The sequence below is a fragment of the Bos indicus x Bos taurus genome, chromosome 2, assembly GCF_003369695.1.
Source record: "Bos indicus x Bos taurus breed Angus x Brahman F1 hybrid chromosome 2, Bos_hybrid_MaternalHap_v2.0, whole genome shotgun sequence".
NCBI classification, from domain to species: Eukaryota; Metazoa; Chordata; class Mammalia; order Artiodactyla; family Bovidae; genus Bos; species Bos indicus x Bos taurus.
Window position 1 is genome coordinate 114,202,711 of NC_040077.1, and position 27,478 is coordinate 114,230,188.

A 27,478-nucleotide genomic window follows, 5' to 3' on the forward strand; every position below is an offset into this window, starting at 1 on the left:
CATAGAAAAGAGTAAAATGATGGTTTCCAGGGCTGGGGGTAAGGGTGGGTGGTATGTGGAAGAAGTGAAGAGATATTGATCAAAGGGCACAGAGTTGCAGTTATAAAATGAGTAAGTTCTAGGATTCCAATATACAGCATGGAGACTATAGTCAGTAATATTGTGTTGTATGCTTGACATCTGTTGAAACAGATCTTAAGCATTCTTACCACACACACACACACACACAATTTATTTTAAAATGAATGTGTTAATGAATTTCATGGTGGTAATCATTTTACAGTGCCTACAAATATCAAATCATCATGTCACACAACTTAAATATATAGAAATTTGTCAGTTATTCCTCAACACAGCTGGAAAAGTAAAATTATATAAGCATTGGCTGATTGAATACACTTTAAACATATAGCATTTTATTTGTTAATTATTCCTCAATACAGCTGGAAAAAATAAAGTATTTGCTGAATGAATGAGTATAATGAGGAGTGTGAGCAGTCGCTCATCATACATTTTGACATTCATCAGATCACATGTATAGCTTTGACGGTCTAACATATATCAAAATGATTTAAAGCTTTTAAAACAATTCTTTTTGAAGATACTGATGCACATCAAAAGAAATAGATTATGAGGTAGGATAGACACCTAGATTAGAGTCGAGTCATGTTACAAATTCTGTAGACCCTTGTTCTTCGTTTGCTTAAATGTATTAAATTACATGTTCGCTTTTCATAAAGCAGACAGCAATGATTTCCTACAGGGTGCAGTCGAATCCAGATTCACATGCTGCATTCATAAGGAATGAGGAGCAGGTCTTTCTCATTGTTGTTTGTCACACATGGAGCTTCTAGCCAGACTTGAGAGGAACAAAAATGCTGTCATGCTGCTACTGTGGCTATTGTGGTCTTGAAGGAAAGCAACTGTTTTGCCAAAGTTAGTACAAATTAAGAAATTATATAGTTCTAAATTTCAATTTGAAAATGTCAAATTTCTTCACTTTTGTGTGCTTTCTGAAAAAAAAAATCTCAAAGGAAAAAACAAAAGACTTTTGTAAGGAGTTGGTGGATGGGCTAGTTTAGAAGAATAGAGGAGAAGAGAGCTGATTTCCAGCAATCATCTTGCTACTAATCATTATTAGCATAAAGCTGAAAGTGAAAGTCACTCAGTCATGTCCCACTCTTTGCAATTCCATGGACTATACAGTCAATTCTCCAGGCCAGAATACTGGGGTGGGTAGCCATTCCCTTCACCAGGGCATCTTCCAAACCCAAGGATCGAACCCAGGTCTCTCACAATGCAGGTGAATTCTTTACCAGCTGAGCCACCAAGGAAGCCCTATGCTATGCTAAGTCACTTCAGTCGTGTCCGACTCTGTGCAACCCCAGAGACGGCAGCCCACCAGGCTCCCTCGTCCCTGGGATTCTCCAGGCAAGAACACTGGAGTGGGTTTCCATTTCCTTCTCCAATGCGTGAAAGTGAAAAGTGAAGGTGAAGTCGCTCAGTTGTGTCCGACTCTTAGCGACCCCATGGATTGCAGCCTAACAGGCTACTCCGTCCATGGGATTTTCCAAACAAGAGTACTGGAGTGGGGTGCCATTGCCTTCTCCGAAGGAAGCCTTAGCATAAAGCTAATACTCAAGTAATAAAATTAGAGCCCTTTGGAAATATCAACACATTTTAGCACTAAAAGATTTGGGACTCAGAATATATGTCTTATAATTTTTGATGTAACTAAATCTCAAATGATTCAAACCCTTAAAATGTCAAATGAGGCATCAATTTGCAATCATAGTCTGTGGTCCTCTCAGCTCAATCAAATTTTGAATTTGCATATAAAAGAAACTTTCATTTTGCTATCATCCTTCTGATTTGATCAGCTCTATCTGTAGTACAGAACTAGGATCTTTATCCACACACAGGATTTGATTTGGTGTTCTTTGCTACAACTGCTTCTTAATTAAGTTTTTAAAATGAAAGTCCCAAAACAAAACCTTCTAATGAGTAGAAAATTTATTGCTTTGAAAAAATTAATGGTTTTTGTGTGTGTACGATGATTCCCAGTGCCATTTAAGGAGACACGAGGGCAGAGATTCCAAGGCTGAATTATTTCATCCACAAATGACAGTGTGAGCAAACAGATGTTGATCTATGCCCGTGAACTTGGCATAGGTGGAAGGAAAGAAGCTCTCCTTGCTGTCATTTGAAGTCCCCACCCAATCCCAGACATAAAAGCAAAAAATTTGCAAGCTCTGAAAGATAGAACCAAGATAAGTGGAAAAACTCTTCAAATATTTGTTTTAAAAATCTTTTGAGAGCATATTGAATTTGGATCATGAAAGCAGAGCTCAATTTCTACTTTTGATTTTTCCCAGTTTCTCATTTTAAAAAAAATATTCTTTCATCACCTCCATGTGCAGAAGGCTATGAGTTTGCTTTGTTTCCCAACCGGCCTATTCATATCAAGTTAGTTACACTCACTTAAGTGCCCCCGCCTCAATTTCAGCTTGTCCCACTGAGCCCTCCTATGGAGCTGGAAAGTGATACAGAAACTTTTGTTTTTTGTAGAGAATTTAATCTCTTGATTCCAGAAGACCTCCTTTCTTATTAAAGAATAGAATGCGTGGACGTTGTTAAAAACAAATAATTTTCCATTAGAAAAAGTTACATGATTGGAAAAGAGAAGAGCACATTGCTGTAATTACCGGTACATTAAGCAGGGAATGAACAGCTGCGTGAACTTGGAGCAGTAGAATAACAGCCACTGAGCCAGCTTCCCCATATGGTCCAAGGGAGGAGGAGGAGCTTGAAGCTGCTTAGGGGTTGGAGAGGTGAGGAGGGGGCACACTGGAATCCCATTCAATTGAGAAACTCAGGCCAAGAAATGTCTGGCTTCCCAACCCAAACCAGCTTCCTCTGTGCCTCGCTGGGAAAATCCCCCTGGCCTCCTTAACAAAAGCCTCTAAAATCAATGTTGTTTTTTCCTAAAGAGAGCAAAATGTGAGTGTTTTCAGACTCTTGGCTCCCCTGCTACTAATAGGAAAGATGACCTCAGAAAGACTGAATCACTTCCTCAGCTTTCTTGGGGTGTGGCTATGACTTGGAATGATTGATATCCCTAGAAGCTAGCATCTGCCTTCTTCCCAATTAGAAGTAGGGTCCGGCCAACAGCGATAGGTCTTCACCACCAGATATTGGTCTCAATCTGTTGCAGCAAAAAAGTGTTCAGCCTTCCTATTGATATTCACTTCAGAATCTGGCAAATTTGGTTTTAAAAAAAATGTAGACCAGCACTATGGTAACCTGTAATTATCAATGCAAATCCTAACAGAAAAGCATTCCATTCTTCTTACATTGTATGTCATAAATTAAAAACAATAAATTTTATTGTGAAAACTTCTCAGAAGACATTCCTGAATAGATGAGGGAGAAAAATGCTTGCATTCTACTAAACAGAGCTAAAATTTGATAGTCAGTGGAAGGGTTGGCTATAAAGAATCTAGCTATTTACAGGATAAAATACCAAAAAGGATACATCATTTGCAAGGAGATGTTCTTATAAGTACCATGTCCAAAACCACTCCAGTTTTGACTGTACGAAGGTTATTATCACAGAGAACGGTGGCCAGCTGTTCTTCATTGCCACTGAAACAGAATGAGGTGGGGGGGGAAATGGCATTAAAATGGAATTGGAGGAATTTAAGCTTCCTGAAAATTTGAGTTAGTTTACAGGAGAGGGATCCACCCCTAGGGTGTTACATAATAGATGCTTTTCATTGCTATAGCTTTTCTCTATTTTCCTATGAAAAGAGATACTTTTAAGACAGTTCAAGTAAAATTCTATCCATTACCAAAATACTGAACTTGATAATCTTACCAAAAGATCTGAAAAATATTTAAGAGTTATGACTACAAGATATTAGGCTATGCATGGAGAGTAATTTATTCAGTTATATAATGGTGCTAAGAAATCTCATCAGTGAGTGAATACTACTAAAGTAATCCTCTCATAAATGGGAACATTTCATGCCATAGATTTTGACAAGCTTATTTCAAAGGGGAGTATAATATTTTCCCTGTAAATTCATACTTTATCATCTTAGAAATGTGTAAATTTAAAAATAAAATAAAAACACAGTGTTTTACTCAAATTAGGCACAATACTATTTCTTAGGAAATGACTAGATAGATGCAAAACACTATTTGATGGATATTGGAGTGTCCATATGTAATTTGTGGGTTCTCTACCTAGGAATTTATAACTATATTCAAGTGAGTGCTGAAATATTAACAATGTAGGACTTTCTTAATAAACCAATTAATAAATCAGCAATGGGAAAGACACTCTAGTCTTCCTCACACAAAGTAAATCTTTTATTGCCAGATTCTGAGCTCCATGGAACACTCCCTTTTGGGTTTTCCACTCAACATGAATGGAAATTTCTGCTAGATCCTCCATGAAACAGAGCTACCTTTCAGAAATCACGGGCCACATTCAAGTTTGAACATCTCAGTAGACTTGCAATAAAAAATTCTGGATTATTGGCTTTCAACCTGATAGCTTTTCTTCTCAGATACCATTATAAAAGAACGTCACCTTCATTTGTGGCTTTTCTGACAGTTAATATTTATCTTTGTGACCTCTGACTCTAGGGAAAATGAACTTTATAAATAGCTTGAAATTTTAATTTTTTCCAAGCAAGAAGGAAAAAGTAAAACACCAATAACAAAAATAGTTTTACTATGTATCTTGACTTAAAACTCTCAGGCAGTTAAGCCATATACCATGGTCTTCTACATGGGTTAAGGAATCAGATTGCCACCAAGTTACAGAAACTGTTCTTTATCTCAGGAAATATTGAATTATTTAGTCCAAGGCAAAAACTGCACAAATAATCAAAAGTTTATCAAGAGTCTGGCACTATAAGTCATATTATTACTTTCCTGTTGTCTTTATTCTTTTCTGGGGTATTTGTAAGAGATTCTTCTAACTGTTCCATTTCCTTCCCTGAAATAGTTTTTCCTTCATACAGCAATAGAGTTGACTTCTGAAGAGGAGATAGTTTATCATGCTTTGATTCTGGACCCAGCCTGAGTGGGCTTGAATTCTACATTTGTCACTTACCAGCTGTGGGATTTTGGGGCAAGTTATTCAACCACTCTGAATCTTTTTTCTTCTGCTGTACTCCATTGTATGATTGCTTTGAGGATTTTTTTTTAAGTGCTCAGAGCCTCGTCTAGAACTATTTGCCTGTAACTCTATGAGATGATTTGAAATTTTAAAAAGAGAAAGATGGTCTATCCATTAGCACAAGAAGAAGATCATGGGATCAGAAATAACTACTTTTCACACAGTAAAAAAAAAGAAGAAAAGAAAAAGAATGTGCTCATTGATATTTATATATGGTGCACCAATATATTAATTCTGATTTTATTTTAAAGCAAAGATCAGTCTTTTTAAATACTTGTAAATAAGGAAACAGCAAAATAAAATGGACAATGATCACAGTTGTTTGGAGGGGTGGGTAGGGAAGGATGCACACTGAATTTCTCACATTACCTTGCTTATCATGTGCCCCTCCTGAACAGAGAAACAGTAAATAGATGGAAAAGAAAAGAATTTGATGAAATGTATGACTTAGTTCATTTTAGCCAATTGGTACTAAGTCCCAGAACACAAGCAACTGAAGTTAGCAGTTTCCCTTTTTCAAGTACCTTTCCTAGTTTTAGAGGTTGCATTCATCCCCCCAAACTTCTCAAGATAAATTATAAGTTTAGCTATGTTTATGCATTCATTTCATCAATATTAACTGAGAACCTATTTTGCTCAAAATAAAAGCAAAAGCACCTGGACTTTGCCAGGCAGTAGCATGGGCGATCAGAAGGAAGGGTGTAAAGAAAGACTTAGGTCCACAAAGATGAGTACGATACAGTCCATCAAGGAACTCAGAGTCCAGTTCAGGGTCACAAAAATCATGTGACACATGACCTAATGAGGTGTGGGAAAGAGAGCAAGAGAGAAGGAAGTGTCTAGCCCTGCTTAAGAAATGTCAGGAAGTTTTCTCAAATGAGAAGAGGCTTGATTTTAGGGCTACAGGAAAAGTGGGAATTCACCAAGTGAAAAAATGGAAAAGAGAGCATGAGGAAGAAGCCCACACATGAGAAAGGACATGTGCAAAAGCACCGAGGCCTTGAGGAACTCAGCTTGCTCAGAACATGCCTGGCAATTTATGGCTGAAACACAGGGCATTTTGTAACAGCCTGTGGGGTTTGCAAGCACAGTAAAGACAAGTGTTTTCAAAAGGCCAAAAGCAACAGTATGGTGGGAATCCGTTTATGAAGTCTTGGCTTCATAAGCCTGGCTTATTTGATTCCCTGCCTGAAGAAAGGAAGGGAGAGTCCAAAGACGGCAACAATCTGAGGGCATTTAAATGAAGAATGTACCATTTTCTTTAAGGAGCAGCTTCCCAGAATTTTAGAAGATGGGGAAAGGGATATTCTCTTCTACGTGGCCCATATCCCATTCCAAACAACTTAAAAGAGAGACTTCTGAATGACAGGATGGAATTAAATGAACTCACAGTCAGCCTGGTAGTCTCATAGTTGCATAGCATTTACTATTAATATATTACTGACATAAAAAAATAATATGCTAATTGTTTATAATATTCATTTGTATTAAAAAATCTTTAATTCTGAAAAGTATTTTTATTTACCCTAAATCCTGCAATGGAGAGAAAAACTAGAGTGACTCAAACCTAGTTTTTGGGTCTGTGAGAAGACACAGAGAGTTATATGTGAGATGTGGCTTGTGAAAAAGTGCTAAGGCAATTCAAAGAGGGATTTTTTACAGCCAAATTTCAGATAAGGAAGAGAAACGAAATCCTGAAACTTCAATTTACCATTGAGTGAGGTAATAATGGGGCATGGTGATCTGTACTAGAAAGACCACATATCCACAGCTCACTCAACCTATAAGCTCATTCTCCAAAGAAAATCACAACAATCTCCAAGGACATATCTGAAGTAAATGTGGTCTGTAGTATTCACTGTGATATTTGACCCTCCCCGTCTATACAACAGAGTTATAAAAAAGTGATCTGGATTACCTGACCAACATTAAATGTAAGAGGACTAAACCAGTTCAGGCTTTCATGGCTCTGCTCTGCGTATTAAAAAAAAAAAAAAAAAAGACAATAATCATAGCATTGACTTTACTTCTCCAGTTTCTCAGAAAGCAGCATGAACCAGCCTTCTCCAAAGAGCAGAGGTGGAATCTGAGTCTGTAAACACATGGTGCAGGGGCCTCCAAGGTGCCCAGTCCCCTCCTGCTCATTAGCAAGCAGCAAGCTAAACAACGGAATCATGGTGTGCTGCATCTGGTAGCATTGTTTACCGGCTCTGCTGCCAAGCAGGTGAAGTGTTTTAATCGCAGACTCTAACGCCTATACAATTTGTCCAATTCCTTCAGCATTTGTGAACAACCCGAGAAAGGGAATTCTTCAGACAAATAAATGGGGGCGGGTGTGAATGAAAGGAGAAAAACACCTGTTCCCGCAGCTGGCCAACAGACCTCCCTTTAATGTGCTGTCTGCAGGGAAATCGAGGCGTCTCGGGTTACCCGGAGGCCTTGGCCTGCAGCGGAGCCTGTAGAAAGGAATTCTATGACCAGAAGACGTGAGGCTTGGTCTGTGGCCAAAAACAATGGTGAAAGGTACAAAACGAGAAGCTCTGTCAGGACAAAGGCAGTCAATCACAAAGCAATGCACAGCTTGGCCGTTTGAAGAAAGGAACCCAAAACCAAAGTCACAACTGGATTAACAACTGGTTGATCCCCTTTTACCTTCTAATGCTCCCCTGGCTAGCGGCTTACTTGTTGAAATCAGATTGAAGGGAATACAGCCGCCGGCAGCATACACTGTCTTCGTCTAGGGCTAGTTCTGGCTGGTCTCTGAAAAGCAACTTGCAAGATTTATGCTCCTCTGTCTTCCATCCATGTTTTTTTCCATTAAATTGGGAATTTAGAGCAAAGTTACCAGCACAACTCCAACCCAGGGCTGGAGAAGTCCTCACTGACTTGCAAAATAACTGTGGCTTCAGCAGAATCGTGAGCCCAGTAGTCACAGAGGTGAAGCTCATAAAAATTCTGTGCACATATTTTTAAAAACAGGAGAAAAGACCCTGTAATTGGGTCCATGTTGGATCTAATGGTTGGTTTCGTCCCTTAAAACACAGCTAAGTGGGAATAATGGGAACAAATAGACTCAAAGGGAAGGTTCATTACAAGAAAAGCTTAGATCTTCCCCCCAAATATGTATGGATATAGCTATAAACAGAAAAGCATAGTTTTTTATATAATGTACAGACCACAGAGAAGCTATCAAAGTTAACTGAAGAAACATAGAAGGGCTAAAATTTAAAGCAGACAATAGCCACTGAGAATCCTGGGTCACACAGCCCTGAATGTTCATAGAAAGATTAAGAGGTAGGGCAGGCCTGTTCTGTGCGATTTCTGAGGTCCAGGAAAGTACCATCACATTCTTACCTGAAGACACTGATGCCTGGAAATCCCATAATGGAAGGCAGGGCCATTCATGCTTCACTCAGAGCTTGGGTAAAATGCAAAGACATTGGAAAAGTACCTGTAAAATAAAATTCACAATGAGCCCTAAATGACTGAATACTACTAGCAACTTATCAAAGAAAGACAGAGGGAGATCAGGAATGCTTGAGCTCCTTGAAACGATGGAGCTTTAGAGGGGCACCATGGAGTGAGGTCAATGAAGCAGGAAGTGAAGCTGTGGACAATGATGCCAAGTTTTTTCTCTTCGAATTTGGCCACATTTGGGTTATGGCTATAACAGATGGAACTGATTGGGTCAACACTATGGGAAATGAGAAGGAAGCCTGAGCCCAAGGAGGAAGCAAGTGCCCCAGGTGTCCAGTCCCAAATATTTTGGCAGTGAATTTAAACACATGAAAAAAAATTATTCTTGGAAAACTCTTAATGAACTGTTTTCAAAAAATGTCTAAAACATTTATCATTATTTTCAATTGTAAACCAATATAAGTAAAGTTTCACTGTTAGTCTTAAAGAAATGTGTGTGTGTGTGTGTGTGTGTGTGCGCACTAAGTGGCTTTAGTCATGTGCGACCCCATGGACTATAGCCCGCCAGGCTCCTCTGTTCATGGAATTCTCCAGGCAAGAATACTGGAGTGGTTGCCATGCCCTCCTCCCTAAAGAAATGATTCCACTTTATTAGATTTTTGCTTAATAGTCTGCTTAAAGTATCAATAACAGAGAACTTATTTATTAAAGGCATTATCGTAACCCTAACATAAAGCAGTGATGATTTTCCAATGACACTTCTTCCTTTGGGTAACACTTAGGGAACTTTGAACCATTTTTAATACCTAAAGATAGATTTTTCCCTAGAATCACTGCCCCCTCAGATGTACACACACACATTCTATTGGAGAGAACACAAATTTGATTCATGTCCTCTTTTCCATCTGTGATGATGCCCCTACCTCCATCACCATAAGAAATAATTGGACCTTAGCCCTTACCGTGCTTCACTGAATATACTGAAGAAAACATTCCATTATATTATCACTGACTCTATTGAATGGGATGTTGAACTGTTTGAGCATTTTCACTGAGTTTGAAAATACACCATTATAAGTCCTTCTAACTGTGATGAATTATGAATCTACACTGGCCATCCATCATATGATTTGCTCTATGCTCTGTCTGGTGGGAAGAGGAACGGGGTGAAATGGCATTTAAAGCACGGGCACATTTCAAGAGTTCTTAACACTTTCCAGTGTTAGTTATTCTCACCAAGTCTTCAGCCAAGTATCAGTTTGCTCACAGATAGGCAACATTTTGGGTAGAAAGAAAAATAATCCTGAAATTCACAATTTCTTTAAGGCTATTGGCTACATTATTAAGTTATAAAATTTTATTTGCTATTCAAGCTTTATGATATTCATGAACACTGAGAAATCATTTGACACTTGAAAATGTATATCTATTTCAAATGTGAACTTACTGCAGAGATGAAACCATATTACAAATCTGACATTACATTGGAAATAATCAACTTAAAGTACTAAACATAACTTTTTTAGATCTCAGATTATAGTGATAAAAATATACCTTTTAAAGACAGATTCACAGGAAACATAAAACCCATGTAAGCGCTAGATTAGAATTTCTTTGCTTAGGTGAAGATGGTGAAATTAGACCACTGCTCCCAGTAGCAACTCTCTTATTTGTCATAAGATGTAATCTGCCTATTCAAAGTAAACCCAATTTATAGGTGGACCCAAAATTATTGTATATTTTTGGAATGCTGCTCTCAGATTATAGTCTCTAAGTATTGTGTATGGAGTCTGTGTCTCTCCTCTGAATCAAAAAAGTTTTAGCTAAGCCTAACTCAGACACCAGCTCAAGTAGAACTCTGCTTGATTCAGTACTATTCTTTCCCAGTGTGAGAAAGGGGCTTCCCAGGTGGTGCTATGGTAAAGAACCTGCCTGCCAATGCAAGAGACATAAGAGACATTGATTTGATCCCTGGGTTGGGAATCCCTGAAGGAGGCCATGGCAACCCTCTCCAGTATTCTTGCCTAGAGAATCCCATGGACAGAAGAGCCTGGTGGGCTAAAGTCCATAAGGTGGCAAAGAGACAGTGTGAGAAAGGAGTGAAGGCAATTTCAAGTATCTTATAATTTTGTTTTCTCTACAAAAATGGATTCACCATCATAAAAAAATGTCTGGACTTAAAATAATTCATTGTAATCAGACACACAATGTTATATATACATTTCAATTCAATTCCATAAACAAGAGTTAAATACCTTATTACTCTGTTATGAAGCAGAATGTTTTAAACACTTGGACTTTATATACAAAATCCTCTGGGAATACCGAAGAGCAATAATACCCTTATGAAATGAGGATGTCGTTAGGAGGAAGTGATATTTGATCTGTTTCTTGAAATTTAACGGAGTTTCAGCAGAGAAGAGATGGCACTTACAGACGTGTGGGGTTGGGGACCACAAGCTATAACAGGAAGGCCAGGATAATCACACTTGAAAGGAGGCTTTGCTGTTGCCATCTTTCATAGTGTATTTGGGATTCCAATAGACAGAAATGTCAAAATTGACTTGCACCTGTGCTCCAAAAGAGAAATAATGTGTAGAAATAATAGCTTGTGATCTCTTCTCCACTCTACAACCACCACCCAGAGCAAGGTCAGAGCTGCAGCCAAGTTGGCCCACTCAAGAGATGGACATGTGGACAGGTTAAATAAAGAGAGCAATGTCACCTCCCTCAACACATCTATTGAAAGTGCTTTCATCAACTCACTAGTGATACGCTTCACACTCAATACTCCCTCCCCCTCAAAAAGTAACCTTAATTCTCCCGTGGGCTGTGTTTGACATTTCTGACTTCTTTCTTAATGAATAAGTGTCTCTGTTGTTCCTAGGACCACCCTTCTCTTCTTTTTTCCCTTGCCTGAAAGGTTGGAATCCCCACAGGTCCTCTCAGGTTCTATACACATTTTAAGCAATTGCCCTGAGCAATTTCATCTACTTCCATAGTTTTGAAAGTGAAAGTGAAGTTGCTCAGTCGTACCCGACTCTTTGCTACCCCATGGATAGTAGCCTGCACCAAGCTCCTCCGTCCATGGGATGTTTAAGGCAAGAGTACTGGAGTGGGTTGCCATTTCTTTCTCCAGGGCTAAACCTATATGCTAGTGATGTCTGTCTAGTCAAGGCTATGGTTTTTCCTGTGGTCATGTATGGATGTGAGAGTTGGACTGTGAAGAAAGCTGAACACTGAAGAACTGATGCTTTTGAACTGTGGTGTTGGAGAGTCCCTTGGACTGCAAGGAGATCCAACCGGTCCATTCTAAAGGACATCAGTCCTGGGTATTCTTTGGAAGGAATGATGCTGAAGCTGAAACTCCAATATTTTGGCCACCTCATGCGAAGAGTTGACACATTGGAAAAGACTCTGATGCTGGGAGGGATTGAGGGCAGGAGGAGAAGGGGACAACAGAGGATGAAATGGCTGGATGGCATCACTGACCTGATGGACATGAGTTTGAGTGAACTCCGGGAGTTGGTGATGGACAGGGAGGCCTGGCGTGCTGCAGTTCATGGGGTCGCAAAGAGTTGGACATGACTGAGTGACTGAACTGAACTGAACTGATATGCTAGAGAATTTCAACTCTACAATACTTCTCAGGTCCTATTCCTTTTTTAGAGTTCCAGACATAAATCTGCTCCTCACTGATCATCATCCATACTACTTAATCATCGATCACCAACAATAAGTGAAAGTGAAAGTTGCTCAGTGGTGTCCGACTTATTGCAACCCCTTGGACCTTATCCTGCCAGGCTCCTCTGTCCTTGGAATTCTCCAGGCCAGAATACTGGAGTAGGTAATTGTTCTCTTTTCCAGGGAATCTTCCAAATGCAGGGATCAAACCCAGGTCTCCCACATTGCAGGCAGATTATTTACAGTTTGAGCCACCACCAACAATAATGAAGTCACTAAACCCTGATTTTCATTCCTCTTAACAATTTTTTTGGGGCTTCCCTGATGACTCAGTGGTAAAGAACCCACCTGCCAATATAGGAGATGCAGGTTCAATCCCTGGGTTGGGAATATACCCTGGAGGAGAGCATGGCAACCCACTTCAGTATTTTGGCTTGGAGAATCCCAAGTACAGAGGAGCCTGGCAAGCTACAGTCCATAGGGTTTCACAGAGTCAAACACAACTGAAATGTCTTAGCATGATTGCATGTAACATTTTTTAAACCAATCCACCTTACTCCTTCCATATAACAAAGAATTAATGAAAACCAATGTAATTGCTCCCAAGAATTTCAGCAACAGCTACTAAATGCTCTCACTTTCTCTAATCTTTTCTTTCTAATTCTTCATACTGCATCCAGAATGATTTTTTCCAATATAAATATGATCCTGTCAGACTTCCAGCTGCTTACTGCATAAGGTCCAAAGCTCCTGTTCTGGTTTACAAGTAATTTTATTATCAGGTGTTTCTTACTCTACCAGCTCCATCTTAGTCAGCATTCTCCTCCTTATATTCTGGGTGATACTGTACTGAACATTTTTAATTGTTATATTGCATGTGGCCATTTTCTCTTGCCAGGAATCAGCCCACTCATCTATGCTCCCACCCAGTTTAAAGAGTGCCTACTTTTGCAACCAACTTTCCTGCCCAGCATAGACCCACTATTACCACCAAGAGTATGAGGTAAGGTGCCTTACTATGTCCACTTCAGAATCTTACACTTCCTCTAGCATAACATGTAGCACACTTTCATTTTACTTACTCAATAGTGTATAATATTTTAATTTTTCTGCACCAGGACTAAGATCTCTATGAATAGTATGGAATGTTTTTGTCTCAATCATTTTGTTTCTTTGGGACACAGCATAATATCCAATATATATCAAGTGTCTCATTATTATTTATAGAGAAATAAAATGGAAGTGTGCTGATCAAGTTCTGAAACAACTGCTTTTCTAGGAGTTCTGAGATATAGTTGGAAAACTTAAGGCTGGAAAACAATTGATTCAGATTATGACAATTGTTACACCTCAATGGGTTTTTCTATTAAATTGTATCTTAAACTTATTTTGTTAGCAAGAAGAAAGCAAAGCACATTTGCAGGTGATGTGGACAGATCTTGGCTTTTAGAAAGGTTTGGGGAATGGACTGTACATTCCATGTACTGAATGGACTGGCAAGAAAGGATACCAATGAGGCATCTTTTAAGGGACTTAAAAGAGAGATGTTAACCAATGTCATGGCAACAAGAATGAAAGGGATAAAAATTATTCAGGAGCCACTGTGGGATAGAATTGACATCTCTAGTGGATCATCTAGATGTGGAGGGCAAAGAGAAAGTAACTAATACAATATTGTAAAGTTTAAAAATAAAATAAAATTAAAATTGATCTTAAAACAAACAAACAAAAAAGATAAACTTAAGGCTCCAGAACATAGTTGCTGTGGGGGACACAGGAGCACAAGATCATTCCAGGAAAGAACAAGATGAGAATTGATTAGGTTCTTTTTATACTTATTGAATTTGGGAGAGTCTCAAAAAGTAATTAGAGACATAGAATTGAAATGCAGTAGAGTAAGAACAAGGAAAGTGAACCAATATGTTTTGGGGTTTTATTTGTAGAGAAGTGAAGTTTGTAGCTACATTGTAAGAAAAGAACAAGAAAAGGAGAGGGACAGTTACTTTGTGGGAAGGGTTCCTGTACATGGGACAAGTAGGAGAGGAACAGGTGAAAAAGTAAGAGAGGGAATAATAGTATACACAGGAGTAGACACCGAATGGTGAACTGTCATTGAACCACATTAAAGAGAGTTTCAGAGATATGCATTAGACTTGATTATTTCAAGGGGACTGGATAGGATAAGGACACAAATGTAATCTTTGGTTTTAAAATCAGCAGATAATTGGTGACTTTGCGACCGCAGTTTTAATTGTATTTGCCATTTGAAATAACTACAAAGGGCTGAGGAATAAGTAGGAGGTGAGAGGACTGCAGCAGAAATTACTGCTTACCCTTCCAAAATTTGTGGTGATAAAACAGAGAAAGAAGATGCAAGTGAGGCAAAGGAAAGACTTTTAAAATTTTTGAAAGAGGAGATCACATTTGGAGGCCAGAAGGAAATGCCCAATGGAGTTGGCCATCATGTTGATGCATAAAGTAAGAAATAATTTCAGAGACCAGATCACAGTGAAGAGCGGGATAGACCTGGGCCACAGGTAGAAGTAATGAGTCTTCCATGGAGAAGAAGAACACGGAGCAAGGAAGAAAATCATTAAATCTATAGGTAAATGCTATAGGACTTGAGGTAAAAGTGAGAAGCAGAAAGTTTCCTGAGTCTTTAAGGACAAGTAGAACTTAAGATGGTTGGATGACATCATTGATTCAATGGACATAAACTTGGGCAAACTCCAGGAGGTGGTGAGAGACAGGGAAGCCTGGCATGCTGCAGTCCCTGGGGTCATGAAGAGTCAGACATGGCGACTGAACAACAGCAAGAACTTTTATACAGGTGATAACGGAGCATTCCAAGGACAGCAATTAATGTCAGGTGAAGCATTGATGCAAAAAGCATCATGTGGGGCATGACAATTAGAAATAGTTTAGCATGGATGCTGATTATGTGAAAGAGGATGCAAGAGATAACAGAGAAAAGGAAGGTGGGGATCAAATTATAATGGAGATATTGAAAAACATGCACATCAGTCTCTTGTAGGTCAAAGGCAACTTTGAAGAGGTTTAGGCAAGGGGTGACAGGGGAAATTACATCCTAAGCCTGCCCACCAGGACTATTTAGCCTCCGAGCCACAACGAAATATCCCACATGACACAATGAAGGTCCTGCTGTGTGCAGCAGCTAAGACCTGACCCACAACTAAGACAAATAAATAGATATTTCCAAAAATAGAAAAGGAAAATGAGGAGTCAAAGAAAATCTTAAGATTTTATTTTGCGTGATTTGTTAGAATTTGATTTCACATACTAAAGGAATGGGAAATAAAGCAGATCTTAGAGAGAAAAGTGAGTTTGGTTTTGAGAATATTGTACTGAAGAATTTTGTCTGATATTTGCATTGGGGTGGGATTGAATGAGATCAGCTATTGGTTGGAGTAACTCAAAGACTGGGAATTAAGTGGGATCAGAAGGATCTTTAACCTCTTTCTTGGTATGCTCCCTGTGGCTCATCATAACAGGATGTAGGGACTGAATTGGTGAACCTGAACCCAGAGGCTTCAGGAACTCCACAGAAACAGGGGGTTAGGCAATGTGTTGAGGAGGGAGACAGTGGTTTGGGAAGGTGGCCAGTAGAAAAGAAGTTTTCATTTTCACTGTATATTGCCAAATTGGGCTAATACTAAAATCTACCTGTCATGATAAGATCCTGGCAAAACAGGATGTTCTGTCTCTTGATTTCCATATGGCCTCCTTATGCTACTCTGTGATCCTGGTATTCATATTAACCTGATTGCAACTGCACACTCATTTCAGGAATGGATAACTAATGTCATAAATTGGCTTTTATGACGTATTTCTCTGCCTACCCCCCCCCACCCCCAGCCTTGATCCCTATAGATTGAATTGCTTCCAGGTCAATGAGAACCCTACAATGAATCTTCAGACAGAGGACATGATTTACCTGGAACATTGCTATTGTGGAGGAAAATAAACTCTTTTCCATTTTAAACATAGGTATTATTTTGCTCCAGAACAATTCAAGGGGACTTTTTTTGTGAATTTTTTTCCAGGCACCCCTCTCTCTACAACTCAAGTAACATTTCCAATGGGAATTTTGGAGATCCTAAATTGCAACCAGAGAGTAACTTTTCATTAGGATAGGAATCCCTGAAGGGTCATGGTTTATGGAGGACTAAAGAACAAGCAAGGATCATGTGGCTGAAATAGGAATTTCCCAAGAAAATGTTTCAGGTCGTTAAACAGAATGGAATTTATTCCAGGTTTAAGCTCTTTGTCTCAAGCTTTTCTTATCTTCGTAATGAAAATAATAATGAAAAAAACCTCAATGAAGATTTTGTCAGATTTGTTAGCAAGTTAATGAAGACAAGTTTATCTATGTTTCTACTTGCTTTAATATGAAATTTAACATATGTATTCAAAGAATGGGCCACCCTCTGCCTGCAATGCACACAGGAGATGTGGGTTCAATTCCTGGATTTGGAAGATTTCCTGGAGAAGGAAATGGCAACTGACTTCAATATTTTACCTGGAGAATTCTCCAGAATTGGAGAATTCTATGGACAGAGGAGCCTGGCGGGCTACAGTCCTCGGGGTTGCACTTAGCGGCTAAACAACAAAACAAAATTCAAATATCATTATATTTTATGTTAAGCATGAAAGTATGAAATTTCACAAACTTAGAGCCCAATAATTGTAATTCTGGCAAGGGCTAAATTTTATCATTGCCAAATACTTTCCACTCTAACCTCATTTCTTTTTGCTTAAAATTAGTACAAATGCTTTCCCTCTAAAGGACATGGGTTTCTCTGCTCAGAGGTGAGACAAGTTTCTAAAAAGATAATTTGAAGTCTTCTGAAACAGTTTTCATCATAAGCACAAAACAAAATAATTCATTTAAAACGTGAAAATTCTTGAGCTTTAAGCACAAAAATTTCATGGAATGAGAACTAATTTATTTTTCAGGTAAAATTTTTAAAGTTTTAAGAATGGCTTAAAATGATTATAGAATATTAGATATAGTCATTATAACTGAGTAATTTTAAGCAGTTAATCATGGTTATATCTAATATTCTAATATCATTGACATATACACATATTTGGAACAAACTTTGTAAAAGAGATCTTTTAGTAGATCAAAATTTTTATACAGTTAAGAATAAAAATACTAAATTAGGAGAGTATCTTTCATCAAATTATTTTACATATGTATAGAGCTTCACAGTCAAATCATTTTACAAACCTTATCCTGAAATCAGAAGTCTCCTACTCCACTTCTATTCTGCATGCTGCTCTCCAGAAGTAACTACTGACAATTTTTATAGCAGTTCACTCTTTCATCCAACTCCAGAATTCCAAATAATAACTTTTCCTGTTGGCTTTTGATTTATAATTATTAGATATTATCTAATAACTTTCTATTGGAAAACAAGAAACATTCTTACATCCCTTATGCCCTGCATCCCTTTCTTTACATCCTCCAATGCAATTATATCATACTTTTATTAGGATCATTTTAAGCATGACTGACTTTTGTTTTTCCTGCTGCTAATAATTGTGTCTTTTTAATTTGCTTTCATGATTTTCTGTCATTACCATTAATGCTTCCCAGGCTCTCCAAGTGCATTAAAAAGATGCTTGAATACTCTCTGTCACATAGTCAAAAGTTTCAGTAAGCCAGCAATACAACTGTTTCTCTTTTTTCCCTTTCAACTTCTTCCCTGAGTCCTCTGTCCCTGTCCAATTTGGAAGTCCGATTTATGCCTGCTTCTCAGCTGTTTCCTGTAACTTCATTTATTCCAGATCTTCGTGTGTCCGGTGTCTTTGTTTTTTGTGCTGTTATTCCCTGTTGCAGCATACATCCTCTAAAGCTCAGTGAAGTCCACAAACCACTTCTAATTCACAGATTATCATCCATAGTTTGTGATAAGAACAAATATCACTAGGGAGCATTTGAAAGCTTTTATAATAATTTGAAATTCATACTCCATTCACACTTTTAACCCAGCTATAGTCATGTTCAGATACCACTGAACAAAATGGCAACTCACCTAAGATACAGATGCAGTAAGACTGTGTCACATGGGATGATATCTTAAGTTATCAATGGTAAGCCGAAAGTACAAACCAATCTGAAAAAAAGTGAGCATTAATTTTAAGTTGTTACTTTGCAATAATTTTAATTGAAACAAGCCTTTTCTAAATCTACAGCTTATCACTTAAGTAACGGTGGTAAACTTTTTATTGTTTTCGGTGATGAAATACTGATGGCAAAATAAGTTTCATTAGATATCTTGTTGAGAATAGCCACAGCTTTTCTGAACATGGCAGTGGAAGTCATCCAAGAGATAAGAGGGAAGAAATTCCTAAGAAATGAAGACTAGTTCAGTCATAAGTATGTGTTGAGTTTGCTCTTTTTAAGTAATGACTAGACGGAGATGTGCAAGAGCACACTGTGCAAGGTGCACAGATATACTGACTAGTGAAGTAATAACATTCTCAGCAATGAAGCTTTGTTTGCATACAATGGTGTAAAGAAATATATTTGAAAGTAAATATTATGTGAAGAAGGTAGATCGAGGATCACTTTACAATTTCACAACAGTGCGCCATATTTAGGAACTGGGACATCCATAGTATAAAAATCCAACATTAGAACAAATCAAGTTAGCAATTAGTTTAGTTTTGTTTTATTTATTTATTTTTTATTGAAGGATAATTGCTTTACAGAATTTTGTTGTTTTCTGTCAAACCTCAACATGGATCACCCAGGTATACATATATCCCTGCCCTTTTTTTTTTCTTTTTTATTTTATTTTATTTTTTAACTTTACAATATTGTATTGGTTTTGCCATATATCAACATGAATCTGCCACAGGTATACACATGTTCCCCATCCTAAACCCTCCTCCCTCTGAGTCATCCCAGTGCACCAGCCCCAAGCATCCAGTATCATGCATCAGTATACATATATCCCCTCCCTTTTGAACCTCACTCCCATCTCCCTCCCCATCCCACCACTCTAGGTTGATAGAGAGCCCCTGTTTGATTTTCCTGAGCCATACAGCAAATTCCTGTTGGCTATCTATTTTACGTAGGGTAATGTAAGTTTCCATGTTACTCAGACATAAAGAATAGACTTTTGGAGATGGGGAGAGGGGAGGAGAGGGTGAGATGTATGGAAAGAGTAACATAGCAAGTAGTTTTTACTTCAAGTTGATGCATGCTGTTGTTGTTCAGTCATTTAGTCATGTCTGACTCTTTGCAACTCCATGGACTGCAGCATACCAGGCGTCTTTGTCCTTCACTATGTCTCTGAGTTTACTCAAACTCATATTCATTGAGTCAGTGATACCATCCAACTATCTCTTCCTCTGTTGCCACCTTCTCATCCTGCCCAGCATCAGGGTCTTTTCCAATGAGTCAGCTCTTTATCAGTTGGCCAAAGTATTGGAGCATCAGCTTTAGCATAAGTCCTTCTAATGAGTTTTCAGGATCGATTTCCTTTAGGATTGACTGGTTTGATCACCTTGCAGTCCAAGGGATTCTTAAGAGTCTTCTATTTTATAATTTAACACAATTGTCAATGAAGTAGGAGATAATCTTGATCATGCACATTTGGAAATAGTTATCACTGAACATTTTTGTTCATAAATTTGTCAAAATATTTTTACCATATATGTGTGTGTGTGTGTGTGCACACGTGCACACATGCACATGTGCTAAGTCACTTCAGTTATGTCCAACTCTTTGTGATCCTGGGTACTGTAGCTCTCCAGGTTCCTCTGTCCATGAGATTCTTCAGGCAAGAAAAGAATACTGGAGTGGGTTGCCCTGCCTTCTTCCAGGGGATCTTCCTGACCCAGGGATCGAACCCACATGCTTTCTGTCTCCTGCATTGGCAGGCAGGTTCTTTACCACTATATATATATATACACACACACACATACATGTATGTATCTCTCCAAAAATAGACTAGTTAACTAATTAAGGATGTAGAATCTTTCTTTCATTGACAGACAACTTAAGTTTAATTAAAATTTTATAGGACAGATTTTTGGTACTAGCAATTGCTAAAAATTAAAGATGAATGTTTAAAATATAGCATCATATACTTCTTTTTAAATAAATGATATAAGTGAATATCCTTAGCATGTCAAAATTGCTTTGAAATCTCTTCTTTTCTTTCACATATTTCTGAAAGCTATCTTTACTCCAACAAATGTAATTAACACAAAATATAGAAATATTTTAGCTATACATTATACCCTAGGATACTGTTGTCATTAATCCAACCCAGAATGGATAAATCAGCAAGCATAAGTAAGTACATTTGTGACATTAAGAACAGTAAGTATTGATAAAAACTTTGTTTCTTAAACTATTATATATGTATATAAGTCTCTAAAAGGGAATCACTGTTTTACTATTAACATTTTTTAAGTTACAAAAGTGAAACAACTAAAATTTTCAAGTGTAATGAAGGCAAAGAGATTCAACCAGTCCATCCTAAAGGAAATCAGTCCTGAATATTCATTGGAAGGACTGATGTTGAAGCTGAAACTCCAATACTTTGGCCACCCAATGCAAAGAGCTGACTCATTTGAAAAGACCTTGATGCTGGGAAAGATTGAAGGCAGGAGGAGAAGGGGATGACAGAGGATGAGATGGTTGGATGGCATCACTGACTCAATGGACATGAGTTTGAGTAAACTCCAGGAGTTGGTGATGGACAGGGAGGCCTGGCATGCTGAAGTCTACGCAAAGAGTCAGACACGGCTGAGTGACTGAACTGAACACCTATTTTTAATGGTGAACATATACAGATTTTAAAATTCCTTTTTCCTTATGTTAGGTTTGTTCAGACCATTTTTATTGAAATATGATTTAATGTCTGTTAAATCAAATAAAATTTGGGCTTTTGTATTGTTTCTAGAAAGACATCTTTAATTGTATTGCATATAGGAATGCTGAAATACATTGAAATGCTAAAATGCATTGAAATGCTGAAATGCTATGAAAGACTACTGTAATAATTTTGGAGGAAGGGAAGAAGGATGATAGCTATAGTGGCAGGATGGAGGAATGACAAGGGAAAAGTCCATGGGATTGAATGAATTCTTGGAGTTTTGAATGTCTAACAATAGCTCTATTCTACCTTCAAGTTTTCTTGGTAGTTTGTCTAGGCATAGGATTCAAAGAAAAAAACAGTTCTCTTTCAGGATTTTGAAGTGATAGCTCTATTTATTTATTCATTCTTTTTATTTCCACTATTGGGCTTAAGGAATCTAAAGACTCTGATTCTGAGCTTATATATGCCTCTGGCTCATCTTTTCTTTCTTTCTTCTTTCCTTCCTCCCCTCCTTCCTTTACCCCTCCCTCCCTCCTTCCAACCCTCCCTCCCCCTAAATTTTTAGAATCTTCCTTGTCACTGGCACTCTGAAATTTCACAATAATGTGAATTAGTATGGGTTCCTTTTCACTCACTTTGCAAGTCAGTGGGTGGATATTTTCAGTCTGGAAATGCATTTATGGTTTTTATCTGCCTGTCTATTTCTTTTACATTGCAAACTCTCCCCATATATATACCTGATGTTCTTTGGCTATTGGGTTATTTAAGATTTATGAGACTTTTTAAAAAGATGAGTAGGTATTTTTTTTTTAATCTCAGCACACTAGGAACACAGTGGAACTTCCTAAATCTGATAAATGATATATATCAAAAACCTAAGAAAATACAATATTCATTAATCAAATATTACAACATCACCCTTGATACCAAGAAGGAAGCAAGGACATCCCCTGTCACTACTTCTGTTCAGAATAAACTATCTGTTTTAGGCAGCGCAGAAAGGCATGAACAAGAAACAAAAAGTCAAAAGAATTAAAAATGCAGAAACTAAAATTATTAATACAGGATATAAATATGCACATAAAATCCAAAGACTCTTCAAACAAAGTGCTAGAATTAGTGAATTTACCCAGGTCCTGGGTTCAAGGTTAATACAAAAAAACAAACAAAACTCTTTAATCTATCTCTATATTGTTGTTTTTCAGTTGTTAAGTTGTGTCTGACTCTTTGTGACTCCGTGGACTGTTTCACGCCAGGCAGTGGGGCTTGTGTCACTCAGTGAAGCTATGAGCCATGCTGTGCAGAGCCACCCAAGACAAATGGTCATAGTGAAGAGTTCTGACAAAATGTGGTCCACTGCAGAATGAAATGGCAACCTACTCAAGTATTCTTGCCTGGAGAACCCCATGGACAGTATCTCTATAGACCAGAAACAAAAGAAAAGTAAAGTTTTAAATAAAAATAATATTTGTCAAAACATTTTTTAAAATATGTGGGAATAAATCTAAAAAAAAATATGCAAGATTTTCTCTCTGGAAACTGTGAAACATCATCGTGAGTAATTAAAGAAGATATATAAATGGAGTGAAACCCCATATTTTGGGGGTTGATAAACTGAATATTGTGAAGATATTTTAAGGCAGTCCAAAAAATGAACAAATCTAGTAGACTAACAGTACCAGGTATCAACGATTATTTTAAAGGTTTAGTAATTAAGGCTATGTGGCATCAACACATGTATAGACAAATCAGTGGAATGAAACAGAATCCCAAGACATACTGGTAGACACATATCACCTGACTTAACACAAAGGCAGCATTGTGTAACAGTGGGATGGGGATTGGCATTGATAAAAATGGTGATGAGTTAATTGAGTATCCCTATGGAAAAGAAATGCAAAAAAGCAAAATGGCTGTCTGGGGAGGCCTTACAAATAGCTGTGAAAAGAAGAGAAGTGAAAAGCAAAGGAGAAAAGGAAAGATATAAGCATCTGAATGCAGAGTTCCAAAGAATAGCAAGGAGAGATAAGAAAGCCTTCCTCAGCGATCAATGCACAGAAATAGAGGAAAACAACAGAATGGGAAAAACTAGAGATCTTGTGAAGAAAATTAGAGATACCAAGGGAATATTTCATGAAAAGATGGGCTCGATATAGGACAGAAATGGTATGGACCTAACAGAAGCAGAAGATATTAAGAAGAGGTGGCAAGAATACACAGAAGAACTGTGCAAAAAAGATCTTCATGACCCAGATAATCACGATGGTGTGATCACTCACCTAGAGCCAGACATCCTGGAATGTGAAGTCAAGAGGGCCTTAGAAAGCATCACTACGAACAAAGCTAGTGGAGGTGATGGAATTTCAGTTGAGCTATTTCAAATCCTGAAAGATGATTCTGTGAAAGTGCTGCACTCAATATGCCAGCAAATTTGGAAAACTCAGCAGTGGCCACAGGACTGGAAAAGGTCAGTTTTCATTCCAATCCCAAAGAAAGGGAATGCCAAAGAATGCTCAAACTACCACACAATTGCACTCATCTCACATGCTAGTAAAGTAATGCTCAAAATTCTCCAAGCCAGGTTTCAGCAGTATGTGAACCGTGAACTTCCTGATGTTCAAGCTGGTTTTAGAAAAGGCAGAGGAACCAGAGATCAAATTGCCAACATCCGCTGGATCATCGAAAAAGCAAGAGAGTTCCAGAAAAACATCTATTTCTGCTTTATTAACTGTGCCAAAGCCCTTGACTGTGTGGATCACAATAAACTGTGGAAAATTCTGAAAGAGATGGGCATACCAGAGCACCTGACCTGCCTCTTGAGAAACTTGTATGCAGGTCAGGAAGCAACAGTTAGAACTGGACATGGAACAACAGACTGGTTCCAAATAGGAAAAGGAGTTCGTCAAGGCTGAATATTGTCACCCTGCTTATTAACTTATATGCAGAGTACATCATGAGAAACGCTGGACTGGAAGAAACACAAGCTGGAATCAAGATTGCTGGGAGAAATATCAATACCCTCAGATATGCAGATGACACCACCCTTATGGCAGAAAGTGAAGAGGAACAAAAAAGCCTCCTGATGAAAGTGAAAGAGGAGAGTGAAAAAGTTGGCTTAAAGTTCAACATTCAGAAAATGAAGATCATGGCATCTGGTCCCATCACTTCATGGGAAATAGATGGGGAAACAGTGGAAACAGTGTCAGACTTTATTTTTCTGGGCTCCAAAATCACTGCAGATGGTGACTGCAGCCGTGAAATTAAAAGACGCTTACTCCTTGGAAGGAAAGTTATGACCAACCTAGATAGCATACTCAAAAGCAGAGACATTCCTTTGCCAACAAAGGTCCGTCTAGTCAAGGCTATGGTTTTTCCTGTGGTCATGTATGGATGTGAGAGTTGGACTGTGAAGAAGGCTGAGTGCCGAAGAATTGATGCTTTTGAACTGTGGTGTTGGAGAAGACTCTTGAGAGTCCCTTGGACTGCAAGGAGATCCAACCAGTCCATTCTGAAGGAGATCAGCCCTGGGATTTCTAAGGAAGGAATGATGCTAAAGCTGAAACTCCAGTACTTTGGCCACCTCATGCGAAGAGTTGACTCATTGGAAAAGACTCTGATGCTGGGAGGGATTAGGGGCAGGAGGAGAAGGGGACGACAGAGGATGAGATGGCTGGGTGGCATTACTGTCTCAATGGACGTGAGTCTGGGTGAACTCCGGGAGTTGGTGATGGACAGGGAGGCCTGGCGTGCTGCGATTCATGGGGTCGCAAAGAGTCAGACACGACTGAGCGACTGAACTGAACTGAACTGACTGGGAAAAAAATGAATAAGATTTTCCCTATACCTCATGCCCCAAGCAAAATGGAATTACAGAAGTTTAGTGAAAACACAATAAGAGCATAAATTCAAAGTCTTAAAATTAACTTAATTTCATATATAGTTGATAGCACGAAAAGCACTTTCATCTATAATTATTTTACTAGCTTTATGAGAAACCTGTAAACTAAATATAGTGTGTGCACGTGTATATGTGTGTGTGCACGCTCAGTTGTGTCCCACTCTCTGGGGCCCCATGGACTGTAGTCCATCAGGCTCCTCTGTCCATGGAATTTTCCAGCAAGAATACTGAGCTGGGCTGCCATTTCTTACTCCAGGGGATAGTCCAGATCCAGGAATTGAACCTGCGTCTCTTGCATCTCCTGCATTGGCAGACAGATTCTTTACCACTGTGCCACTTGGGAAGTTCAAAGTACATTTAGTGGATGTAATTATCTCTATTCCACAAATGAAAAACTCTAAATTTTAACAAAATTCAGTCTTTTGCTGACGATTATACAGTCATTAAATGAATAAAAAAGGGATTCACCCAGTAATGCCTGTAAGATTTGAGAAAAATGGAAAAAAATCAGCAGGTTGACATAATTCACTAAACTTATACCCTGTGCTTCAGTTTTCTCTTTTGCAATAGTTCAGCAGGGTTATGTGGAGAAGGAAATGGCAACCCACTCCAGTATTCTTGCCTGGAAAATCCCATGAACAGAGGAGCCTGGTGGGTTACAGTCCATAGGGTCTCAAAGAGTCAGACACAACTGAGCATCTGAGCAGAGCAGAGCAGGGTTATGACAAAAGATAAACAAATGATATGATTAGTGTGAAAATGGTAGGCACTCAGTAAATATCAACCTCTCTTTTTGACCTACCTTGAAGTCCTTTAGCCAGTGAGGAATGTAGACACGACTGGAATTAATGTCTCTAGCGCAGTGCATGCAGCATTCTCTGCTGTTTCTGATAAATGATACTGATAGGGCTCAAGGAACTGGTGAAATTGGCCACCTGTGCAATGTGAAACTTGTCACTTATCAAACAGCACAACAACGGAAAATTGTTAGAAGGTGACAGCGTATTTTATAGAACAAAATGTTCCAATTTTCAAGACATTTCGCAAGTGTTTTCTTTGTGTGTCTCCATTTCCTTTTATGCGAGTGTGATTTTTTTGTTTGTTTTCCCTTGTGTCCTCTGTTATTCTTGCTCTGGCTTAGAATTCAGAGCCTCTCAGCTTCCCCTTCTGACCTCCTAGTGACAGCGTCATCATTGTTCCTAAAAGTGTGATTAGGACTCGTGATGGCTGCATGACAAACCTTCCCAGGGGAGGGACACTCACTTGTTCCAGAGCATTTGTTTTACCTCAGTGAACACGACCAAGAATGACTTCAGAGCAGAGCTGACTATTACCTGGAAGCCTTGGGATTTTTTTAAGCAGGAAGAAAAGAAAGCTTTTTCCCTTAAATAATTGAGTTAATTTAAATCCAACATATGAAAATCTCCTGTATACAGCAGATAAATCAAAAGCATTTACTGAAAATGTATAAATCATAAAATTTCTTTTTTATTAAGGTGTAGTTGATTTACAATTTACAATGTTATGTTCAGGTATACAGCAAAGTGATTTAATTACCTATATTATATATATTCAGTTGCATAGATCCTTTTTTAGATTTCCTTCCCTGATAGATTATTATAAAATATTGAGTATGGTTCCCTGTGCTATACAGTAACTCCTTGTTGGTTATCTACACAAAATCATTTAAAGACTGGAAATATCTCAAGTTTGGGCTTCCCTGGTGGCTTAGACAGTAAAGAATCCACCTGCAATGAGGGAGACCTGGGTTCAATCCCTGGGTTGGGAAGATCCCCTGGAGAAGGGAATGGTTACCCATTCCAGTATTCTTGCCTAGAGAATTCCATAGACAGAGGAGCATAGACGGCTACAGTCCATGGGGTCGCAAAGAGTCGGAGGCAAATAAGTGACTAACACTTCCCCTTTCTTTTTATCTCTAGTTCAAAGTTGCAAACTCAAATGCAAATAGAAGCCAAACAAGTGGTAAGAGGGAAGCTGACTTTGTGACAATCACAGCCTCCCAGGGTTGGTGGGACTGCCTGCTACTGGTACACGTTATACCCAGGGTAGCCTTATTCCTTTATAACAGAAATCCTATTTTGTTCAGAATGGCTGTTTGCCCAGTTAAAATATTCAACTTCATAGAATCTCCTGCAGTCCATGGTGGTCAGGTGACACTTATAGCAATGAGATACAAGTAGAAATCTACAAGGTAAAACCACTCAGAAAACTGTTGTCTCTCTGAACAGAAAAGACAGCCCCAGCAGGCACAAGACTTCTATCATTTGCCTTTCTTTCTGTCTAAAACATACTTGGTCATAATGCCTGGGAAGAAATCAACCGTCTTGTGGCCATGGAAACAAATGTCACTCACTAAAGATAGTGATGCAGGAACAAACTCAGTTATCAAAGATGTTTTGAGTA

The 27,478-nt window shown here is 38.4% G+C and overlaps 1 long non-coding RNA gene across 1 annotated transcript; it reads right to left on the reverse strand.

Moving 5' to 3' along the window:
• Positions 1-295: 295 nt before the first annotated feature.
• LOC113876078 lies at positions 296-26,000 on the reverse strand. The gene is made up of 5 exons (XR_003506414.1): positions 25,857-26,000; positions 18,355-18,435; positions 8,546-8,642; positions 3,536-3,645; positions 296-898 (listed from the first exon to the last, which is right to left on the reverse strand). It is a non-coding gene; the product is annotated as an uncharacterized LOC113876078 (long non-coding RNA).
• Between the last annotated feature and the right edge of the window lie 1,478 nt (positions 26,001-27,478).